This window comes from Sceloporus occidentalis, unplaced genomic scaffold (genome assembly GCF_023333645.1).
Source record: "Sceloporus occidentalis isolate IW3139 unplaced genomic scaffold, rSceOcc1.0.p SCAF_6, whole genome shotgun sequence".
Taxonomy (NCBI): domain Eukaryota; kingdom Metazoa; phylum Chordata; class Lepidosauria; order Squamata; family Phrynosomatidae; genus Sceloporus; species Sceloporus occidentalis.
The window spans coordinates 74,464,239-74,486,774 of NW_028316986.1; the positions used below are offsets into that span (position 1 = coordinate 74,464,239).

At 39.4% G+C, this 22,536-nt stretch overlaps 1 protein-coding gene across 4 annotated transcripts in view; it reads right to left on the reverse strand.

Annotated features, from left to right (window-relative positions):
- The window catches only part of PACRG (parkin coregulated), a 286,639-nt gene that overhangs the window by 181,225 nt on the left and 82,878 nt on the right, over positions 1-22,536 (reverse strand). The window lies entirely within an intron of this gene.

The following is a 22,536-nucleotide window of genomic DNA, read 5'->3' on the forward strand; positions in this document are numbered from 1 at the left end:
ATCACTGGCACCAGCTCTATGTATACAATCTCATCCCATGGCGTTCTATAAATAGGAAGGCAAAGCAGTGACAAAACACTTGGACAAATTCCAGGACCACTGCCAGCAATGCTGTGTTGGTAGCTTTAACTTTTGCTGCTGGCTAGCTGATGGTGATCAGTATGGATTAGACAGGAGTCTGGCAGCAGTACTAAGCAGAGTTTTAGGCCTAGGAGGCCTCGATTCTTCATTGCCACCCGTTTAATTCCACTGATCCCACTCTGACATAGGGCATAAGGATGGTGTAAGCAAGATGGGAATACTGTTCTGTCATGGCAACAATTCATTCTAGGGTTACAATGATAGGATTGGATATCCCCCATATCCTGCCTCTTCCAAACCTTGAAACTAGGACTGGGAAGAAGGTGATGGATTTCTACAATGTCTGCTGATATAAAAATTATTGACTAACTTGTGGCTTTTTCCTTCCATTAACTCTACCCCCACCCTTTTTTTCTACCAGACTATATAAACTTCTGTGAAGTTTGCACACATTATCAGGCATCCTCAAACACAAAGTCTGACAAAGAAAAAAACCTTGCTAGTACACATGCTGCTAGACTGTGGCCTATCTGTTGTGATTATGCATTGTATTATTTTATGTAACCTGTCAACTTGTAGAAGGCCAAACATAAGAACCAAGATGAAAAGCCATTTCAAAATCCTTTGCTCAGCCTTTAAGAATGAAGCATGCTATGTATTATTAGAATTCCTTCCTAATATTTTAAAGGCCCATGTACCACAGATTTCTCTTGATATTTTTACAAAGTGTATGAGACATTCTAGTGAATAACCTTCGGGTTACATTTAAAACAAGGGTTGTGGAAAGAGGACACATTATTCACATACCACAGAAAAGGCTGCTATAGAAGCAGATAGAAAAAGTTGTTCCTTTCTGACTGCTGGAAGCCCTGTAATGTGTGCCTGCGTATGAGGCACTGTACTGTGCTTTTAGACTGTAAGCCGCTTTGAGTCCTGATTTTTTTTTTTTTTTGGGGGGGGGGGAGACAGGATACAAATCATCGCCACCACCACCATCATCATCCAGAGTTTGGGCTGTACATGAGCGGACTTCACCAATGCACACTATAACCAATCACTGATTGTTGGGTTCAGGTGACAGAACTCTGTCTGAGATCATTGACATCAGTTGCTCCTCTGCCAAGCAAACTCCTGGCAGACAGAAGGAGTGGGTATCTCTCTATGCAATGAGATCAAGAGCAGAACTGACAGCAGAACCCCTGGTGATGCTAGCATAAAGCCTCAATAAATTCTGGCCACAGTCCCATACAGTTATCAACCTCACACCTAGGTTTCGTCTGTCTGACTTCAAAGTTGCTACAAGTGTGGAATGATACCTTCTCTGCTTGCTACTGCCTAACCTTGATATTTGTCTAAGGCTGCTTTAGTCAGTCTTTCTGCTGGCCACTGGTTCCTCGGGACATGAAAGAACACAATGTGGTTTCTTATTACAGTTAAACTTTGGTTACTTTGACTTTGGTCCTGACATCTGATGTTTTCCTCTATCTTACCTCCTAGTTTATGCTTTTGGCCTATCATCTCTTCAGTCCTGGGTTTTGCTTCCTTTTTAACAATGACTCCTGTTTTGTCCTCCAGTTCTGATTTAATGTCTGGTCCTGATGACTGGTTTGTTGTACAGTTCAACCCAAACTGCTGTTGGCAGCCCACTAGAAATAATTCCAAATTCTACCTCAGTTTGCATCTGACAGCAGTATCTTTGAACAATTAAAAAGGAAAAATACTGTTTAAAATACTCCTGACCATAAGGTTGGTGTCAGAACCATCTGTTTGTAAGGAAGAGAAGAAAAAGGGCTGGCCAAAAGTTCACCATCAACAGCACCACAGTATCTGTGATTTGTAAAACAAACCCCAGCCCACACTTTAGATCTCAAAAATATCTATGCATGTTCAGGAGTGTGTGTATGCACACAGACACACACTTTCCTGTTATGTAGCACTGTGACCTCTCTAATCAGGTCCATGTCTGTTCAGCAGGAGCAATGTTACATCCAAAGTCCTTTACTATACAATGGGCCTTTAAAAAGTACTTAGGTAAAATCATATATGAACTACTGGAGTGAATACAAATTGCCACCCACACTATTCTCTTGTGATGTTCAAAATTACTTCTTGACAAAGAGAATGTTATTAGTCTCTCTCTTTTCAGAAATTTATATTTATGTAGGCATTAAAACTGATTGAGGGAGTAAATGTGAACTTTCATTACAGCTACCAAACAGTTCCAGCTGATAAAAAATTAAAATCTGTGAACTGATACATTCTTTCCCTTTAACATTGAACTGTTTACTGTCATTGAGTCTTTATTCTAACTTGATTGGCTTGGGAAAGATCCTGACTCTACAATGATAAAATGAGAAAGGATAACAAAACTACCAGTAATATGTGAACAAAGAATGGAACTTATCCCATTAACAAATAAGCCGGTTTACTGCTTCCGGCTTGAATTCAGGATCCAGGATGCCCCTGGATGTTATCATACCTAAATCACTGCCTATCTAGGCGGGATGCCGCCACCTGGAAACATTGCTGGGTTGAAGCCTCACTCAGTCAGCCAATTTTTGAAATCAGGAGCTTCCTGATTCAGAAACAGTGCTGGCTGAGCGAGGCTTCGACTGAGGATGCATCCAGACGATGGCATCCTGCCTAGATGGACAACGATTTAGGTATGATAATGTCCAAGGGCATCCTGGATCCTGAATTCAAGCCGGAAGAGATAAGCTCCAATGATAAACAGGAAAGGTCAGGCTGGTGCCACAGCAGTTGAACAGAGCCCTGAGCATAGGTTAGAAATAGCTTCAGCAGCCAGGAATCCCCACAGTGGATGCATCTTCCTGGCAATTTTTGGGCTAGAAATACTGTGATGCCTCTCTGTAAAGAGCATGGGGCCAGGCAAAAATGGAAGGCATCACCATGTTTAGGGCCTAGGAAAGGTACCAAGTTGTGAAATTCAGAAGCTGCTGAGCAGGAACAAGGAGCTGGAAAGAAACCAAGCAAAAAATCCTAGAAACCCTCCCTAGAAGCCTGCACAGTGGGTTTTTTGGATTGCACAGACAGAATTATTCCAGGATCTGTGATTTCAGAGCCAAAACCTGGGATGATCACTTGGGACATCATGGGAATGGGCTATGGTTATGTTACAATGAGGATGTTACAAGGGGAAACTCCTGGTGATATTCCTAAGCATGACATCTTGAGCATCAACTACAGGTGCATAGACTATGTCATCTGAATAAAAAACACCAAGCCTAACAAATGAAAACACACATTTTTCAAAGGCAATACTCTTGCTCTGAGATTCCGCACTGTTGCCGGAGCACTGGAGATGAAAGTTTTAAGTGCTCACGTCTGGGAACTCTAGATTTATATGAGGAGAAGGGATCAACTGACACATCACCCTTAAAGCTTGTTAACATTGCTTTAAAAAAAGAATAATTATACATAGTGTTCTAAAATCTCCCAAAGTAATTAGCTGCTATAGTAGATGCATTTTTTAAGTACAAGCAACTCTTTATATTTCTCAAAGTACCTAATTTGGTTAATACTAAGTTATTTTCAGTAAGCTTTTATTTTTTTAAAAAAGAAATACTACGATCTGTTACAAATTGCTGACCTATGGTACAAGCACACTGTCCTTCAGTCTGCTTCACTGTCACCTCAACATTCACAGGAGAGCACAAAGCAGCAACAGAAAGCATAATGCAAGCCTGATCCATGCAATATTCTTCCTACACCAGTCAAAGAGGCCACCTCTCTCTAAAGAGAAAATAAACCACATGTTACAATTACACTGCAGAGGAAGAGGTGTTATCCCTCACTAATTTTCAATTATAATGTAATTTAGCAATCTTTGTTATTTTTAAAGGAAAATAATCACAAGTTCCATTCCAACATCCATTCTCTCTCTCAGAGAGGGAGGGGATGGCATTGGCCTCATCCATTCACCTGGGTGTAACCTCTCTTGAATCACAATGAGATTAAGTCTAGGTCATTTCAGTGGCCTATTTTACTTTTGGAAACTCAAGCCTGCTTGCTCTCAGTTCAGGCTCCAAATGTGCTTATGGTAAACTAATTGCAGTATATGGCCACATTCAGCACGTGACAAACAATTTGGCACTTCCATCAGAAAATACCATAAAGTTGGTTGCAAAATTGTGACCTGCATCATGATGAAACCAGTTGTAAGGTTGCTTCGAGTACACATGTGCTGAAGTCAGAATTGAAAACAATCAGGCTCATCATAGGCACAAGGGTCATGTGATCTGGCCTTTCATCAGGATTGATTGAAAAGTAAAGAAACTGGACACATTCCATCTTCCAATGGATTATCCTTAATTGTAATTAGATTCTCTAGGGCTCTACAATGAAGTAACCTCTCAAGTATGGCATCACACCAGGAATTTCAAATGAACAGTCCTCACCAATAGAGGATGAGGAGAAACTAATTTTAAAAATACATTCTGAGCCATCATTATATGACAGAAACACTATATAGATAAAACATTCTTCATTGTGAAAACTAAAATGTCCATAGCAACCCAGCTCCATCAGGGCTTGCCTGAAAGAAGTGCCTTCCCCTGCATTCACCATCATCCCCAGGGAGAGTAAGGCAAGCCAGCTCCATTGGGCCTTGCCTGAAAGAAGAAAGGCCCTCCCTCCAGTCCATCTGTGATAGTCCAGGCCTCAGAGGGAGAGAAGATCTGCTGGACTTTTCCCTTTCCCCACTGCCATTCCCTTCTCCTTTTGTGTCTTGTCTCTAGATTGTAAGCCTGAGGACAGGGAAATGTCTAATTAACAATTTGTAAGACGCTCTGATAGCCTTTTGGCTGAAGAGTGGGGTATAAATTATTATTATTATTATTATTATTATTATTATTTCCAATTTATCTGCTTGGATTGTAATTCATTCCTAAAAACCTGATTTTACTGCAACATGACACTGGGAGACTCAGTTTAGAGACAGAAGGGCTCTAGACTGCCCCAAAGAAGGGCTCTAGACTGCCACTTCATGCTGCTGCCCTGATCTGGCCTCCAGAGAGCACAAAAAGGAGCCACAAAAAGCAGCTCCTTTTTGCGCCTTCCAAGGGGTGCCATAGCTGTGGTGGTGCAGCTTTATGACACCCCCTTCGGTCCTGCATCATGTAGATGCAGCACAAGAGGGATGCCATCATGGTACACCCCGTGTAGACTGGTGTGCGCCAAAATGGTGCCCCGGGGAAGAGTTAGGGCATCCAGCATGTGGACGCTACACCCTAACTCCGGCCTCAGGCTGGCACAAAGTGCCGGTCTGTATCAGGCCAGAGTAATCTAAATTTAAGCAGCTAGCTTTAAAAAAAATCTTAATTTCAACTCTTTGAGCATTGTTACATTTAATTGTGTAGCATGCAAATGTTAAGTCAGCCCCACCATTCCAGAAACTACTATTTAAACAGCCTGATTCATAAAACAGGATCAGGCTGTACTTGGCACAGTGTTTCATATACCTTTTGAAAACATTAGACATTCAGAATACTACATAATAACACCCTGGACACATCTGAGATTTCATCTCCTGTGTCAGTCAGTACAGATTTCTAATTTAGTATAAGGGATAGGGAAAAGAAGTGGAGTAGGATTACGCTGCACTTTATGCATACTTTTATCCCTGCTCCTTTCAATCTGCAAGAACAAGAGCTCATGAAAGGAGAGGCATAACATGGGTTTCTTTTTCTTTTCTTCTTCACAAAAATATCTAGATTTTTTTTTTAAAAAAGTGATTCTGCTGGGGAGGGTATATATCACAAAGAAATGTATGTATCTGTGCTTACAGTTATATCAGTTGGACACTACCCTAACTTATGGGTGCATCCTATGGAATCTAGCATTTGTAGTTTGGAGAGGTACCTAAAATCCTCTGCTAGAAACTCTAAATTCACTTTCCTGAATTACCTAGATGCCTTGAGTGTCTATCTACATAGCATACTAAACTAATTAAATTTCCAATTTCTATTCAGTAGAATAATGAACCATTAGGAAGAAACCCAAAAGTCATCTAGTTGAACCCCCTATACCAATGAAAGAAGTCCACAGTTACACCACCCCTGGAAGATGGCCATCCAAAATATATTTTTAAAATTCCAATAAAGGAGTGTCCATTATTCTCTGAGGGAAGCCTTTCCTCTGTCTAGCAGCTTTTACCATCATGAAGCCCTTCCTATGTTCCATGGAAATCTCTTCTCTTATAATTTTAATCCATCAGTTTGGGTTCAACCCTCTAGAGTAAAAGAAAAAAAAGCTTCCTCTATTTAAGAGCTAACAGCTCTTAAAATATTTGAAAATGACTATCATATCACCTCTCAGTGTCCTCTTCTCCATACCAAACATGCTTAACTCACACAGATATTCCTCACTGAGCTTTACTTTATTAATCATCTTTTTCAGCTTATCAATATTTGTAGAGCTCAGAACTGAACCCAGTATTCCAGGTGAGATCTAACCAAAGCAGAAATAAGTGGTTCCATTACTTTCCATTATATGAACATTATATCTCAGTTGAAACAGCCTACAAGTGCATTCGCTTTTGTACCCCTTTGTCTATGTCATCCTGTATGATCAATTACAATGTGTGACTTGCCCAACATAATTTTTCCACTGTGAGTGGAGCCAATCTCAGGATATCTGTGGAAGTCAATATAGATACAGTGTTCAGCCTGGCTGGAGAGAAAGCTGGATTCTAGTCCTGCTTAATAAAAATCAGTGGTTGATGAAGCTCACTGTCACTCAGGTATTTCATAGCTCACAGCTAATATGAACATAAAATATGTCTTTGTAGTATGTTATTGGGTTTATATCAGACCTACTGCATGGTATTGATATGGCTAGAAAAGCAACCATAACCCAGAAGAATGAAGTTCACTGGATCTGAAAGAATTAACCATCATTTAAGAAGCAAACATGCATAATATCAAGATGGATGGGTGTGTTTAAAACCTGCTGGCAAGAAATAGAGGATAAATCTGTCTTCACTAATACAATGGGCCCTTCCCATTCGTGGGGGTCCAGCCACCACCATCAATGGATAAACACAGGAGCAAAAGCATATATTAATCAATGGACAGTAATGTGTGCACACCCAGCAAGTCCACAGGTGGCCGCCACCACTGGGTAATATGGGGTCGAGCTAAACCACCAATGTGGCAGGCCTTTTCTAAAATCACTGGGTAGCACAGTTACCAGGGTTTAATTTACTTTCTTCCAGATCTGGTTTGGATCTCTTCCTATTCATTTACAACACTTTTATCCTTTTCAAATCATCTTCAGACTGTTGTTTCATAAATGTTTGGGTATAAGAGAAAAATGCAGTTGGAAGGGATCAGGCAGCTAGTTTAATCCATACTGAGGCAAAATTTCAACAAAAGCTGCATATTAGTACTTAGCATCCAAGCTATAATGTAACAGAGTCATAAAGTAGGAAGAGAAAGTCAGTAACTACACAAGCACCAGTAGGTCAAGGACAATGTTCAGAAGCAAACCAAACAGTCAGAAGCAATTGGACAAAATGGGGGAAATGCTTTTCACACAGAGCTGAAATGATTGATTCTTCATTGAATGTGGAAGGGAGTGGTCAATTGTTTTGTGGCCATGACTGTGGAGGCTCCTAATCAACACATTCTTTGTTTACTCCATGTGATATCCAGAATCTAATTGTCATTTTGTGTTGCAGCAAAAGAGAGAATTTTACACAAAATAGGCACAAAGAACCCTACACCTGTTTACCAGAAAGTAAATCCCATTGGATTAATTGGTGGTTACAGGTCCAATATCATTTTAGTAGTCAAGCCCTTGGAATACTTCCTGCTTGCTTTTCAGCTCTTGCAATTGGTAGATGTGTGAGATGTGGCTAAAATATTGTCACACAAGTCTAATCTTCAAAGAAAAAAATCTGTGGGAAGCTGCTCTGCTTTCCAGATAACATTTAAATATATACAAGAAATACATCAAGTTCAAGCAACATTCAACCATGTTCTTGGCAGAAAATAATATTAGTGCGCCCGCGTCATACACGGGCGCGCTGAAAGCCACACGGGGATAAAGGGGTGGCACGTCCCATAGGGACGAATGTGGCATGTGCCTGTGGCACACACGCGCCACTGCGTGCATGAGCCCTATTCATTTAAATGGGGCTCGAGCATATACGTTATTTGTTTTACACGGGGGAGTCCGGAACGGATCCCCACGTAAACAAAGGGCACACTGTATTAGGAAAGGCTTTGATGTACAGAAGTACAGTACCTTTTAGGACACCAGAAAAATATCAGCTAAATAAACTATTATTAAAAAATGATATAGTTCTGATAAAAAGTGCATCAATGTTACCAAGCTAGGGTTGTACTACTCTGTTTTCACCCAATTATTGCAGTGTAGCCCCATTTGACTTTCCATGGGTTGCATCTACATTGAAGAAATAATCCGGTTTTACACCAACTCAACTGCCATGACTCAGTGCTATGGAATTCTCAGAACTGTAGTTTGTTGTGGCACCAAAGTAGATGCAGCCCATTGTCAAATGAAGACTGCTTCAGTCTACTCTGACTTTAAAAAGGAATAAATGTCTTCAATATGTTATTCCTTTACCTGAATTACAAGAACAGTAGTGAGACTTCCCTTAGGGTCCCTTCTGGGAGAAAGGCATCATACAAATTAAATAAATAAATAAATAAATAAAATTCCAAACAGTGCTTAGATATTAATAAATCCAGCATGGACAAAAGCCTTGCGGTCAATCCATTCCCTGTTGAATTGAAAGATATGGATGGAGCCTTGACAATGAAGGGCTCCTGATTACACAGAGGAATGCATCTTCATTTACAGCCTCTGTTCAGACCTTCTGTGTCAAAATGGAGATGTTGGGAACAGAGAAGGCAGGGATGGAGGGGACATCCCTACATTACTCCCACAATTATGACTTTTTAAACATATGAATAGAAGTACACTAGCATCTCAATATTTCTTCTTCTACATTGAATGGCAAAGCACAAAACAGAAAAGGGAAAATCAGGAGCTTCTATGCAGACTTCAAGTAAACAGAAGCGATAATTCTGTGTAGCTTCTCTCAGGAGAGCATGTTTCCTTCTTTATGCATCTTCCTTGAACAAATCCTTTCAGGGAAACTTAATGCCCTACATTTTTCTCTCATCACCTCACCCTCAGTACTAGTTTTCTGTTCCAGGGCTTCCAAAAAGATTGAAAAATTACTGCTATGTTTGAGTTTTAAAGATGAGATCCTTGGCAATAAATGCTGTCCTGCCACAATACTTTTAAAATCAATATGGAATAGTCAAATTAAATCTGAGTGGGGGCCTTATTTATAAGGGGACATTATTTCTAAAATACAGGTTCATATGTTACCTATTAATATATTGCTTTTAATACTACTTCTTTTCTCCCATCTGTTTCCTGTAGTCTAAGGGGGAAAATGTTTCATTCTAACATTTAATCCAGGTTTTCAAACTGCTGTTCAACAGCCTAGAGAATTTAAACCAGTAAACCAGCCAAAAGAAATTATTGGGAAGAGTAGGTGTGTTAAAACTACAGATGGGGACTTAATAAAGAATCAAGAGTTGAAAGAGACCACAAGGGCTATCCAGTCCAACCCCCTGCCATGCAGGAACTCACAAATCAAAGCACCCCTGACAGATGGCCATCCATCCTCTATTTAAAGATTTGCAAAGAAGGGGACTCCACCACTCTCCAAGGGAGTGTGTCGAACAGCTCTTACTCTTATGAAGATCCTCCTAATGTTGAGGTGGAATCTCTTTTCCTGTAGCTTGCATACATTGTTCTGGGTCCTATTCTCTGGAGAAGCAGAAAACAAGATTTCTCCATCTTCAATATGACCTCCCTTCAAATATTTAAAGAGGGCTATCATATCACCCTTTAATTTTCTCTTCTCCAGGCTAAACATCCCCAGAAATTCATAGGGCATGGTTTCCAGACCCTTTACCACTTTGGTTGCCCTCCTCTGGACATGCTCCAGCTTGTCAACATTCCAGAACTGGACACAGTATTCCAGTAGGGGCCTGATGAAAGCAGAATAGAATGGCACAATTACTTCCCTTGATCTAGGCTACTATACTTCTATTGATGTAGCCTAAAACAGCATTGGCCTTTTTATCTGCCGCATCACACTGTCGACTCATGTTCATCTTGTGGTCTACTAGGACTCCTAGATCCCTTTCATACCTAGTCTCATTGAGCCAGGTGTCCCCCATCGTATATCTATGCATTCCATTTTTTTTTTTTTTTTGTCTAAGTGCAGTACTTACATTTCTCCATATTAAAATTCATTTTGTTAGTTTTGGCCCAGCTTTCTAATCTATTAAGGTCATTTTGAGTTTTGATCCTGTCCTCTGGGGTATTAGCTATTCCTCCTAATTTGGTGTCATCTGCAAATTTGATAATCACACCCCCTATTCTGTCATCCAGGTCATTGATAAAGGTGTTGAATAGCACTGGGCCCAGGACAAAACCCAGTGGCACCCCACTGGTTACCTCTCTCCAGGATGAAGAGGAGCCATTGCTGAGCATACTTTAGGTTCGGCTGGTCAACCAATGAAAAATTCACTCAACAGTTGCCTTGTCTGGCACACATTTTATTAGCTTGTTTGTAAGAATGTCATGGGGAACCTTGTCAAGCAAACAGGTGAACAAAGAGTTGAAAGTGGTAACTGTGCAGGAATAAGTGTGGTAAGAAAATGAATGGACAAATTATTTTAGCTTATACTTGTATTACAGTCAGCTAGTTTAATCAGGCACATCAAATATTACCAGGGCAGACAATTGGGTTTATGTATGCAAACCCAGCATGAGATTCATGACAAAACGTGGTTATGTTCATATTTTAATATAATTTGCAAGGGTATTTATAATGTATGCACTGGCACTGTGCTGTGTTTTAAATGGCATGCTTCATTGAACATTGACACTAATTATTATAAAATGATTAGTTGTAGCAATTCCATCACTACATCACAGAAAAAATGTTATCACATGGGAAAGAGGAAGAGGCAGTATCACCCACTGCTCAGACCCATACAAAACTGTTCATTCATGTTCTGATCCTCCTGAGTTAAGCTTATGCTGTATTTTTTGTAGTACTGATGTCCCCCAAAGCCTAGATCTTCAGAAAACTGGGTCAGTCTCATCTGCTGGAGGCTCAGAGACCTGTGTCCCTGCAGCCTGAATTTTTCTCAGCAGCTGCTCCTTGTAGCAAACTCAGGACGTTTCCCCATTTCTTCTAGAGATGGATCCAAAGTCAACTCTAAACATTCGGAATCTACTTTTATAATCGCAAAAAAAACCCTTACATCTGATAAACTGCTTGAAACTAACTACAGAAACAAAAGCTAACTATAAAGATACATTACAGGACACCAGGAATGAGTTACGTCATTTTTCCTTACAAAAATTAAGGATTCCACAAATTTTCTGCCTTTTGGATCAGGTGATGAAAGGGATTCTTTTTGTACTTTTTCCAATGATATTTAGCATTTGGGGACTTTTCTCTCTCTCTCTCTCTCTCTCTCTCTCTCTATATATATATATATATATATAATGTCATTTCCCCACAAAATCTGTGTTTTAGGAAGGAAACAGTGCTGATTGTACACACACACACACACACACACACACACACACACACACCAAAAAAACCCCAACAACAAACCACTGGGTTTTACACAAAACATTTCAGATTTGCAAATTTATTTTATTTGTCTTGACTAAAAGCTGTTAACATACCATTGCTTCTTTGTGCAAACGAGTCTTCCAGAAAAGATGCAAAATTTGAAATATCTTCTGCTGGTTGACCACATGGGTCACTTGATACAACAAGACACTCTTTCTTGTTGAGGATGAGAAAATCTGTGAGTATTCTTTGTATCCGTACAAAATATAAGGTAGGCTCTGCTGATCTATGCAGCAAATGTAAAAGAAGAACGAAATAAAGAAAGCACCCTCCCTTCCTCTTAAAAGGCAAAGTGCTGAACGTATTTAGGGGATGTACTTCAGCACCTTAGGTTGCTCCTAAAGTTCTGACAAAAACCTGGAGCAGTTCCACCATCCCACTGACATGGAAGTTACCAGCTACAATTGGGATGGGCTTGAATATTGCTTTGGGCCACCAAATGCAAGTTCACCCAGCTAGCTGTTCCCACAATCATAAGCAGGTACTTTCCTACTGGAGCATTCCTATTGTAATACTCAAAGCACAGACTCAGATATGCCTAGTCAAAGCACAACAAAGCAATTTTTCAGCCAATACTTTATCTGTGGGAACCAGATGTTCCAAAATGCTACCCTGTGCTTCTTTCACAGAAACCTCTTATCTGTATACTGAAGCTCTAACTACAGTATATTGGGTTGGCTCCTGACTAAGTCACATGTATGTCCCACTGAAATAAGTATTAAAAATTAACTATGATTCCCTTAAGCACAAGTTCAGCAGTAATTAAGCATGGCCGACCATCTCGAACCAATATGCATTTCATGGAATGCATTATCATTGCATGTCATGGGCAGGGTTAACAGAGGCTTAGACAAATTCGTTAACTAAGAATTATTAGTCAAGACAAGTAAAATGAATTTCCAAGTCCAAAGACATTGTATAATTGAGTACTGGTTTTTATTCCAAGCAAGGGATAGCATCATTTTCAGTCGGTTGGTCATTGCTGAATTAGATATAGCCTCAGTCTGACCAAGCTGGGCAATTTGTATGTTGTTGTGTTCTCATTTACTCTGCTCTGATGAAGGGATGAATGGTAAACTGGGGCAATTTAAGGAATAATTTGTTTACAGTGAGTGCATATCATTTAAAAGCAATACAATCAAGGAATTACACTTATTTCACATATTGTTTCCCATGATTTTTTCTTCATTATTAAATTATCGTATCACATTTCAGTTTTAAAGTATGTTACCAAATCATATTTACCAAAGTGTCTAGTCAGTTGTATTAATGCATTCAGCCCCTCTCACTGTCTCAAAACTTTCCACTGCTGACAAAAAAATAATGAACAATTTCTAACATGCCAAGCTCTGCTTTACTACACTGCGTCAAATGTACAAGAATAGAATGACTCCACATAATATTTTCCTACAAGATTGGATTAAGAATGTGAAAGGAGACTTAAGTAAAACCAGAAACAGTGAGCTTGTCATCTTTTGCATCTGGTGGATTTTATTTTCTGCCTGTTCTGGCAGCTGTAGCTTTATATTCTCAGTGAATACAATTTCAAAGCATCTTCTTCTCCGCTGACAACAATACCCCCATTTAAGCCATTTTTAGTAATGTGCATCTCTTGTTATTCCTTTGATGTTGTATACATTTCTCCTATCCTCAATGCGGTGGAAAATGTATTTCATAGTCAACAAAACCCTAATGTATTTATTTCCTCCTTACTTTTGAGTCTCTTTAATAACACTTTGAAATATGGACTTCTGGATTTGGCCTTGCTGTTTACTGCAGATAAGTAGAACAGCAATAACCGAGGGACAGGATACTTAACAAGTACTGGAACTCTGGGACTTTGCACTGGAACTAAATAGGGTGGTAAGCAATACTATTCATTTATGCTTTAAGACAAGTAATTTAATCTTTGCTTTCTGCCAAACATCTTACATTTGGTGTTTATGGCAATTCTTCCTCAGAGTAATATGCATTTTAATCTTCTAATTTAGTTGGCTATCTGAGCAATCGAGCAGTAATTTTCTTCTGAAAAGTCTGCCAATTCTTCAACATTTACTGAGATCTCTTTAATAAGGTTTTATAACTTTTATTTGGTGCCATAAAATTTTGTGCCACTGTTAACTTGTTTATTGATGTGGGTTTCTTTCATCAAAAACCATGCTAAGAGTTGATGTGTTTATGTTAGCAAATGCAGTAACCGAAGTGTGGCAGTGCTTCACAGTATAACAAAATGACAGGACAATTTTTTTGGCGTAACGAACACGAAACACCCATAACTGTACACTTTAAAAGGGAGCTACAGAACTAGCTTTAGAAAAAGAAATAACCTCAATAAGACCCCATCAAAATATCTGAGGTATGTTGATAGAAACAACAATAATCATCCTAACATAAAATTTTCATAAAACCTCTGATCAGTATAAGCTTTTGTTACTCTTATTCAACATGCTGCTTTATGAAGGGAAACAGCCATTCAGGACTGCATAATCAGACAGCACTGTAGAATAGATCACTTTAGTCTGATGTTAAAAAATCACGAGAGTATTTCTCTGACAAGTCTGATTTAGACAGTAAACAGTCTATGCACATTATTGCTGAAAGGATATCCATGAGATCTAGGTTAAAAAGTTATAAATCACTTTTTATTGCTAAAAGTAGCAGCTGAGGATTGTTTGATGTAACAGACTTCTATTTTTAACTACTGGCACAAGTTAAGTATGCTGCATTTTCAGTCCTTACACAAAGAAAAATGAGAGATGAAAAGAGTAGAGAAAAAAGAGAGGAAATTATCGTAAGTAGTAAAATATGTTTGTGTGTTAGAAGCACATTTCATGACTATGTGTGTGTGAGAGAGAGACAGAGAGAGAGAGAGAGAATTTTTAAAAACATTTCTTTTTTTGTTTCACCTAACCCAAAAGACCCAGCAATCAATAAAATGTGCACATGTTTAATGTCTTATTCTTAATTATTCTCCTCCTCTCAAACAAGTGACCAAGATGAAAATCAATTCCATATTTCAACATCACCTAATGCAGACCTAAACTTTACTACTTCTGCATGGTTGTTAACATCCTTACATATTACAGTTGGCCCCTGGGCATGTGCGCCATTGCAAATAGCAGAGGTCTCTCCTTCGCGTATATTCAAGGACGCAGATCTCAGATCCATGCATTAGGAGTGGTGACTGTAATTTCCTTCAATCACAATTTAGGAGGTCAAGTTTGGAAGGAAAATAGAGTTTCCACAAAATATATAATTACTTATTTTCTTTTTACCTACTTAGGGGACTCCCTAGGTATGGGAAATATACTGTGCATTAAAAAGAACATTTAATACCCTTGCCTTGTGATCTTCATGACTTACAGATCATTGCAAGCACATTAAGCATAAGGAAAAACAAAAATGAGAGAGCAAGTCAACACATTTCCCACAGAAGCAACTTGGGGGCTACACTAAAAGCTAACTATGGCCTTCCTCCGGAGGGAAGCCGCAGGCGCCAAACTGCACAGCATCCCTCTGTAGGTAGGTAACCCGAGAAAAGCGGGTTCTTTTTAAGCTGCAGGGTCAGCGTAACAAGTGTGCCACTGACGCACTTGTTATGTAAGTGCCATGTGGCGCTTATGTAAAAATGACGGTGCCCGTGTACACAGGGCACAGCCATTGTTACGCCATCCATACGTTCTAGGTTTAGGGACCATGCAGTTGCTGCGTAGTCCCTAACACTAGAACCGGTGCTGGTACGCCACTTTATGAAGGTATGTACCGCGCCTATATAACTCTTGCTCTCACTTTTATTATTTGTGTGTGTGTGTGTGTGTGTGTGTGTGTGTGTGTGTATTCTGAGAAGTAATATTTATTATTTACCTAAATAAAAGCTTTGGATACTTTGTTCCTGATACTTTGATCCATGGGAAGTAGAGATTTTTTTTTCCTTTTTGATGACTAGATTCTGAACGTTGGTGTTAGAATTAGAGACAGTTCACAAACTTAGTTTCATACAGTATGGATTTTTAATGACAACAATTTACTAGACTGGAGGGAACAATGCCACATTTCACCATTTTTTTTATTTATAAAAGCATTTTATATACAATAACAATAAAAAAGCTTCAAGTTACTACATAGTATCAGAAAATATATTGAAGTTCACAGATCAGTACTTCCAAAGTCACTTTAAAAACAATTCCCAAATACTATACATTTCACAATTTTGCCATGATCCTTCCCCTCAAAAAAAGGCTTTCATAATTTAAAGAATTCTACTAGAAATTAAACAAAATTATGTCATGCAGTGGAGAATGTCCAAACTCTTAGCAATATATTAAATTTTAATACTTTCAAGAACCTCATACTGTCCTCTCACAGTTATGCATTTGAGAAAATCTGAGGGCAGGGTCTTCAGAAAGAATTTTATTTCAAAATATTAAATGGAAAATCCATGTAGGATGGGCTTTCCATTTTAAGTATATTGGATTTCAAATTAAGACAAATTAATTCTTGCTGTAATCTCAACTCTGAAATGCTTTAAGCTATCAAGTATTTAAACTCTTCATTTCTCAAAACCACACATGAACAAATAGAACCATTGCAAAGAAGTTTTCTGTGTAAAATACCTTGAAATATGAGGAAGTTTAAAATAATATAATATATATTTTTGATGTGGAAAGTATGTATTCCTGACAACCAAAACATATAATACACTTTTACATGTCTGTCTGGGTTTAAACAACCACTATTATTTCTGCAGTATGTTTTGGACCTGAATTGCTGAACTGTCTCTAATTCTAATACCTATGTTAAAAATTATTCTCCCCCACTCCCAATTTTGTCACTGCTTTGGAAGCAAAGAAGAGATGTAGAAATGCTGAATAAATAAAAAATAACACATTTTAACTACTTCTCCAACTCAATTTCTTTGGATTTAGTGAAGTTAAAGTTATTGTTTTCACAATTTCAAACTGCACCTACATACAGAATATTATGGAAGCAGTAGGATGGGTTGGGCATCCTGAATACTTGAAATAACTTCCAAGTTCATAGAAAGTGCATATGGCCACAGCCAATTTAATGTTTAGAAAAACAAATCTTGATTCTTTTGTAATGCCAAGTTCACTTTGAGAAACAAGTAGGCTTGCAACATGATCACATAGTGTAGCTGTTATATTTAAACTAAGACAACAGTACAAATGTTATGCTATGAAAAACTGGCACAAGTAATTTTTACTACTGTGAAAGCTAAGGAATATTCCTCATTTCCCCCTAAAACTCAGGCTAAAGAATATTTGAAGTTTTCTTCCACCATCACTTGTATTATTTCCCTTTTAGACTGTATCACGGAAATATATACATTCATCTGAATATTAATGTTGTTATATTATTTAGTACAACCACACCATTTTGTGTAACAATGCTATTAAAGGCAAAGGCCTGTTCTATATATTATGAAATATATTCTGCATGAGTGTTTAACTCACATTACCAGCTTGACTCTTTCATAGTTGCTTTTTATCAGTGAAACTACCATGTAACCCTCTTTTCTTTTTATTTTAATATAGGCACTCCAATTTTATTAGATTCAAAAGTTAAGGATATGTGCTTTTTTAAAAGATCTTTGTCTAAAAATTGTGGCCACTCACGTGTGGAACTAAAGCCGACAATATAATAATAATAATAATAATAATAATTATTATTATTATTATTATTATTATAACCCGCCTCTTCCTGTGTTGGATCAAGGCAGATAACAACATATAAAAAAGAGAAAACAATAAAATCAAAGCACAGAAACAGTAGGTAAAAGTACACTCGACTCCAAATTCCCACTCCCCCCCCCCCTAAAATTAATGTTAAAAGCAATTCCCAAACAATGGGCAATAAAATCAGTCAAGAACGAATCAATCCGAAGAGAAAAATTTAAGCAAGTGGAGAGTGAGATTAGGGGATCAATTCGGGAAGACTGGCTGAAATAGATCCGTTTTTAATGCCTTCTTAAAGGCCTCCAAAGATGTTAGCTGGCGGATCTCATCCAGCAGATTGTTCCAGATTTTTGGAGCAGCAGCAGAAAACGTCCTCTGGGAAATAGTTACCAGTCTAGTTCTCTGCGACTGTAGTAGATTCTTCCCTGAGGATCTGAGAGTGCGGGAAGGATTATATGGGAGGAGGCATTCCCTCAGGTAAGCTGGATCCAGGCCATGTAGGGCTTTATAGGTAATAACCAACACCTTATACTGTGACTGGAAGCTAATAGGTAGTCAGTGAAGGGATTTTAGAATGGGTGTGATAGAATCAAACTTCGAACTCCCAGTCACCAAACTGGCTGCCATGTTTTGGACCAGTTGCAGCTTCCGAACGTGGCATAAGGGTTGCCCCATGTAGAGCACATTGCAGAAATTGAGACGAGAGGTTACCAGGGAGTATACAACCGTTTCAAGGTTTTCACGTTCCAGGAAGGGTCGTAGCTGATAGTGGGCACTCCTGGCTGTCGCGTCCACCTGGGACGACAGGTGAAGCAATGAGTCGAGGAGCACCCCCAAGCTACGAACACAGTCCTTTAGGGGAAGTGTGACCCTGTCCAGAACTGGGGAGCTTATCACCATACCTGGATTGGGATTGCCTATGACGAGTACCTCCGTTTTATTTTGATTCAATTTAAGTCTATTTTCCCTCATCCAATGACTTCAGACAGTCATTAAGAGGAGAGATGCCATCCTTGGTCACTGAAGGAGTCCAAGACATGGAGAAGCAAATTTGGGTGTCATCAGCGTACTGATAACACCCCACCCCATGTCTCCAGATGATCTCACCCAGCAGCTTCATGTAAATGTTGAAGAGCATTGGCGACAGTATCGTGCCTTGAGGGACACCCAATTTGAGCTCCCTCTTGGCCTAACAGCTGTTGCCAAGTGACACCTTCTGGAATCTGTCTGAGAGATAAGAGCGGAACCACTTTCAGAAGCGCTGGGAAAGATCTTTGGGGAGGCAACATAGACCACATATTTTTCTTCTGCCCCAAATGTCCTTTTCTGACCTTTTAACTCTTCTAAGGCAATAGTGCTCAGCCTTGGACCCTCCAAGTGTTTTAGACTTCCATCCCCCCGAAGCCCCAGCCAGCTTGCCCAATGATCAGAGATTCTGGGAGTTGAAGTCCAAAATTCCTGGAAGACCAAAGGTTGAGGACCATTATGGGGCTTTGCTGTGCTAAGACAACCCCCCGGTGGATTCCACTAAGCAATATTTAAGAAATGCTTTATATTTAGACTTTAGTAGGCTTATGTCTTACTTTGAATTTAAAAAGTTAGTTTTCAGGATTCTATCAAGTACATATGTTATCCACAAACTATAACCCATGTCCTTAGGATATCATATTGCATATCTGAGAATCTAGGTTTCAGAATTTACATTTTACTTAAAGATAGCTAGTTTCAATACTGGCTGAGCCTAACAAAGGTCAAGCAGGGAGCTGGAGTAGATGGCCCTTGTCCTCCCATCCAATTCTGTGGTTCTATGATTGTAATAACCACTCGAAAGACTGAGGTTTCTTAGATCAGGTCATAACTTTGATCCATCTACACTTAGCAGATAGTGGTAGAGTAGCCTGTCATTTTGGCAGCGAGCGGGAGTTGAGGGTTGATTTGCTCTAGGACCCATTTATTGATCATTCTGGAAGTCTCCAGTATCCATAGGACTCTTCTGCATCACCTCATTTCAAAGAGTGGATTCACAACCATACATAAAAATCATAAACGTGATAGCATCTTCACAACTATCTGTTAAAGGAACATACCAAAGCAATATCAAAGTAGCTATTTCATAACAAGGTAATGCCAAACATTCAATATTTCTGTTTCCTAAAATTTCCAGGCAATTTTATTACCGTAAGCCTAAACTGAGGAATGGCTATACATTATCCTGTGAGGCTTCATTAAATATGTTTTTGGAAACAGTCTATAGCAGGTAGACACAAAAGGAGAAAGCATTCTCTTCTTATGATTTTTCAGTCAGGAAGATCACAAGGCAGTGGTTTTATAGCATAAAGACTGTGAGTGGGTTGTGTAGGTCATGTCATCTTGTACACAGGGAAAACAACAACAACAACCCTAGAGGATTTTTAAAAACATGTTCGTTGGCATGGTCCTGTGCTTTTTATTTATCTCCAGAGCCTATAGCTCTCTCATTTCTAGCTCTGACAGTTCACAAGATAGCAGAGGTCTTTAAAAAGTGAGGAAACCTCTCACTGAATAAGAATACATAGCAAAAGTATAAGTTTTCTATCCATTTTTATCTGATCGACATTATTAGCCAAAGAAAACTATCCCCACCAACACCATGGCAGAGATTTGAGGAAAACTGCTGACATGTATGGAATGTTCAAAGTAGTCCCAGTGGAGATTAGTGGACAGATTACTGGTGCAAAGGTTAAAGGTCCAAAATAAATGCCATTTATTCTACAGCTTACAGTCTTTTACATAGCTGGACAGAAAAGCAGCTTATCCTAAAATTGGTCTATTTGTGAAATACTGCTCTTTAAACATCTGTAGAAATGTTAACTAATTAATAGCTGTGCTTGTGAGTAGAAAATATAAAGCAAAACTAATGATAAAATACTGATTAAAGAGCTGGCTACTGTTCTTTGCTCAGGATTGAGAACCCACCCTCTCCCTCTATAACCAGTGGGAACCTTAGATAATTTAGGGATCACAGAATTTGAGTCAATAGCCTAGAGTGTACTGTTATTGGTAGCTGTTACCCCTCTGCCTCCTACAGCACCCCCATTGGGAGAAAAGGCTACTCCAGAGGCTACTCTCCAGAGCAAGTTTCCAGTGTTGTGGAGAACTGCAGCAAAGAGGGGCTGCAATGTCAGAGAGTACCATCAGTGTCTCATTGGATTTAAGTGACAATTTCTAATATTTTGACAGACATTTTATTCAGGAATTTTAATTCCTATTTTCCTTTTCTTTTTTTTCCTTCAGGAGCTAGAAAACTCATACGTAGTCACCATTTATTACCTTAGTAGTACTACTCACAATCCAAAACATTGCCTCCAACATAAACAAGTTTTGCCTGTTGTCTGATCAAGGAAATCACACACATTGTGTCCAGAGAAATTCTGTGCATGCTTCATACTTTCCCTCACCGCTTTGTTTCCTTGTACTCCACTTGAAAGACTGGAGCTACTGTGGGGCTAGATGAGGCACCTATCTCAGCCCAGCAGAGTTTGGAGCATTATAAAATTGCAGAAAATGGTCAGTGATTTAACTTAGGGTTGAGCCTGTGCTATCCTGGCCTTGGTGCTCACTTGGGTTAGTCCCTGGGTTGGTGTGGGGATGGGCAGGTGTTCACATATCCATCCCTGCACCAACCAAGGACCAGCATGTCGCTCCTTAAATGGCAAAATCAAAGTTTGGGTTTGTTTTTTTTAATTACTGTAATTGGGGGGGATATTTTCAAGCCATGGATGGTTGAATCTGTTGATAAAGGATCTATGGGTATGGATGTAGTATTCCTACCATCCACTAGCTAGTAAAAAAAATCACAGAGGGGTTGTCTGCATTGGCGAAACAGCCTAGACTCACCCTGGCCTCACGTCATCTAGTGCAGCCCAATCCTGCCTGTTCATACGCAGATCTGGAGGATCCGGCCTGACCCCACGGTAAAGTCTTTACCTCACAGTAATTTAGGCCTGGTTTTCTATGGAGTTTCTAGCAAACTCTGTGGCAAAACTGGGATGTTTACACACACAGACACACTGCACTCCTTACCTTTCCAGTGGTCAACTGAACTAAGAAACCCCTAGTCACCCTGTCTGATGTGGGAATGGGGCTCCTGGTCATGTGGGTGCAGTCAAGCACACTGTTTCTGCATCAGATGGGGCAACTGGGGAGTTTCTCAGTTGGGTCGACTGCCAGAAAGATATGGAGTGCAGAGTGTGTGTGTAAACACCCTGGTTTTGCCATAGAATTTCATGGAAAACCAGGGCTAAATTATCCTGGTGTAAAAACTCTACTGCAGGGTCAGGCCGGATCCTCCAGATTCACATATGAACAGGCAGGATTGGACCTGATCCTGCCCCTGGGGTTTTGGAATGCATCATCTGCACTAAATGATGTGAGCCAGAGTAAGCCCATGGCGCTTTGGCCCATACAAACAATCCCTCTGTGTATTTTTTTACTACCTAGGCGATGGAAGGAAAATCACATCCATACCCATGGATTCTTTATCAACATATTCAACCATCCATGGCTTGAAAATATCCCCCCCCCCAATGTTTTTTTCCCCAAGCAAAGCAAACCTTGATTTTGCCATTTTATATAAGGGGCACCATTTTAGTACCTCACATAATGGGACTTGAGCATCCAAAGATTTTGGTATGCACTGCAAGTTCTGGTACCAAACTCTAGCAGATATCAAGGGCCCACTGTATTAATTTATTTATTGTCTTAGGCACTAAAATGGCTTTGGGCATCTTGGACTGAATTCCATACTGTTAACTCCAGATTCTTTGTTATAAGCTCTTTGCAGGATGGACTCTCTTCTGTGTCCCAGTGTGGAGCAATATAGTGTGGGAAGAGATGAGAGAGTGCCTTTTCAGTGGTTGCACCCCAAACATGTAATGCTCTCTTCTTGAAGGTCCAATTGATGCCAGCCTTGGTTCATTCCTGACACCAGGTGAAGTCAAGACAATCAAGAAGATTAAAACATTTGGGAGTTAATTTACTTTCAAATCTACATGTAAA